Source organism: Atta cephalotes (genome assembly GCF_000143395.1).
Source record: "Atta cephalotes unplaced genomic scaffold scaffold00044, whole genome shotgun sequence".
Classification (NCBI taxonomy): Eukaryota; Metazoa; Arthropoda; class Insecta; order Hymenoptera; family Formicidae; genus Atta; species Atta cephalotes.
In genome coordinates, this window is record NW_012130108.1 from 288,120 (window position 1) to 291,428 (window position 3,309).

The following is a 3,309-nucleotide window of genomic DNA, read 5'->3' on the forward strand; positions in this document are numbered from 1 at the left end:
TATATAGTATATAATTATAATATAATAATATATATATAATAATAATAATAATAATATAATATATATATATATATATATATATAGTGTGTGTGTGTGTGTGTGTGTGTGTGTGTGTGTGTGTGTGTGTGTGTGTGTGTGTGTGTGTGTGTGTGTGTGTGTGTGTGTGTGTGTGTTTCTATCCGTACACTGAAAAAAAAATTATTAAATTTTATTAAATATTTATTTGAATAGTATTAACTAAATGTAATGAAATATTTACTAAATAATATATATATTTATATAATATATATATTTATATAAATAATATATATATTTATTTAATTTAAATATAATTTTATTTTAAATAAATGTTTATTTATTGTAAGTAAATATTTCGTTAGTACTGTTCAAACAAGTTCAATAGAATGTAGTAAATTTTTTTATAATGAGAGGAAACATGTACAGAAATGATCTATGTATAGAAAACGTATCAGATACAATTGCTATATCTTACACAAACAGCCAAAATACACGATCGAAAGGGGTTGAAACCGGCGTACGTCAGTGTGGTTCGAATAGAGAGAATCGTCACAAGCTCGAGGCGTTTGCCGAAACGCCGCGAGCTCGTGGGACAAAGACGAGTCGATGTGAGTTGGCGGAAAGGACGAGGACGACGATGGATGACGATGGTCGCTGGTGGCGGACCGGCGGACGGTGTCTGTGCCAGTAATGGTGGTGGTAGTGGAGAATGGTGGTGGTAGTGCGAGGAAATCAGCGCGAGGATCGTAACAGCGGAGAGTGTACGCAGTCTAACGAAAGCCGCGGTGGTGCGCGGTGGTGGCTCGCGCCACTTTTGTCCCTCGACCGAGAAGACACGTGAATGCAACCACGTGGTCCAATGCGTGACACAAGAGTTGGAGATATTCACGAGAATTCCGACCGGGTGCTTCGTAGACAGTGACAAGTTTTTACGAAGACGACGGGACTCCAGGGTTCTCAAATTCGCAGCCGTGGACACGAGAATAACCGTCAACCTGGAGTCCACGTGCCAGAAACGGTGAGTGAGTCATGATTTATAATTATTCGATTCGATCGGGAAATACACGTTGAAATGTATGCGGAATACGAACTACATCTCTGTTTCTCTATATGAATGACATAAATGTGTAAATTTTGTGAAAATTCATTAGATGGGATCTATTTTCGAATTGTTAAACTATAAAAAATGTCTTGAATAACTATCAACTATAATAAATCGATATAAATCTACAACGTTGCGTATGAGGAAATGTTGAAGAATAGATTGATCGCGCGGTTAACGCAATAACGTGATTAAAATGCCGATGATTGCATCGGCTGGAGTTATGATTGCTTTCTGATATAAACCTTAGATGTGATAATTAAACCTCGGGGATTATTATCGTGAGATCGACAAGGACATAATTCGAATCATTTTGCTCTTTATGTCGTTAAGTATACTCCAGGAATATACATAATTATCGCCATGTGAATTTATAGAAAGATTTATCTCAATTATTTGAGTATTTACGTTATTACGCGAAGTATCTCGCTCTGAGAGAACATTCACTTATTACAAAGCTAATTTACACTTCAAAATTTTTGCGATACATTGTTTGTACCTTTCGCTGTTGTTTTACTGATCGTAGTCTTCCGGGTAAAGAAACTGCATGTTATCATAATATTGCCGATACGGAAAGTGTCTAGAAAAATCTATTTCTCTCGCTTGTTCTCTCTCGTATAGAATACCTTCGAAACGTCGCGTGACAAACTGATATTCATGTATGGAAATAGTGTACTTTCACGTAGTTAATTATGTCGCTTGTAACCCGCGAGGCGCGGCCAAGAGCCGTTCCGGTACGGAAAGTTCTATCTAACGAAAGTATAGATGATTTTAGTAATAGAAACAGACAGACATTTCGAATTGGGAATCAAGCGATCTTGCATAATAATTTTGCACACAGAGATATATAAGTCACTCTGCCATATTCATTTAATCTATTCTGTATTCATCAATGTTTTGAAGTTGTACGTTGCGAATTGTACATATTTTCATGCTCCTTAGATATTTCCCTCCAAGGCCTCCTTGTAGAAATTAAAGCTTAAGAACCTTAATCTTTTAAATGTCCTTGTGTCAGCTTTTAATTGTTCATTACGATAGTTTCTCTTCGGGAAAGAATACTATAAATCTCTGGATACCAAATAATTGCACGCGTCCGTGGATTTTATATGATTGAGCATTTTATATGATTGAGCTACAATGAAATCAATAGAAAGTCAATCTGATCTCACAACACCGCGGGTAAAGAAAGTTTAATTTGTGCCAGACGTTCGAGAGGGTGTCGCTGCCTCCAGAAACGAATATGTAGAAACACGACGGGACAATGCAATTGTTCAATCACTCATCGCATTCCGCCATCATCGAACAATAGTTACAATCAATTATATACTTCACGTCGTGAATAATGCGATGCAAAGAGGCTTTGGATAAAGATGGTTACATAAAAGTCGCTACATCATTCTATATCGAAACAAATTACCCATAACTAAAGATAGAAATTGTGACTTCACAATGGCCACAAAATTAATGTAGATGAGCACATAAAAAGACTTCATTTAAATGACGATAAAAAAAAATTATGTAAAAATTCTTTAATGGAGCTCTACCATTTTTAGATTTTAAAGCTTATATTGTAAAATTTAAATTTTTGTATAATTACGTGTTCATAAATTATGTCTGAAATCTAAATTACATTTAATTCTTTAGTGCGTTTGTGCGAGACTGAGCTGTAAGTTGTAAAACTCGTAACTGACAAATCAGTACGTTTCTCGTCTTGACATAATGAGCTGTGAAATCCGAGGAAAAATATCAATTAAAAGTTAAATGCTTAAAATAATTGACTACATAATTACGCGCGAAACGTGAAAAAAAGCCAGAGTATAAATATGATATAAATAAAATTAAAATGATTGATTTTTTAACACGATATAATTGTATAATCGATTATAATTAATTGAAAACAAATTAAAGTGAATTTGTAGTTTTATAATTAAAGAATTGACATGGAGAACGTGATGCAATTTTTGATTCTATACGCTTCTTCTGGATTCATCTTCTGGATTTCATCTTTCACTGATTTAAGTATCTCGACGCGACTATCACGCATCAATGTTATATTTAATATTTAGTTTACGATGGAATCTAGTATCACTTAACGAACTTAAATAATTGTAAGATTAAGATAAGCAATTTCGCACATTAAATCAGCATAATACAAACGGCAATCGTAAAAACATGCTTACATATAACAC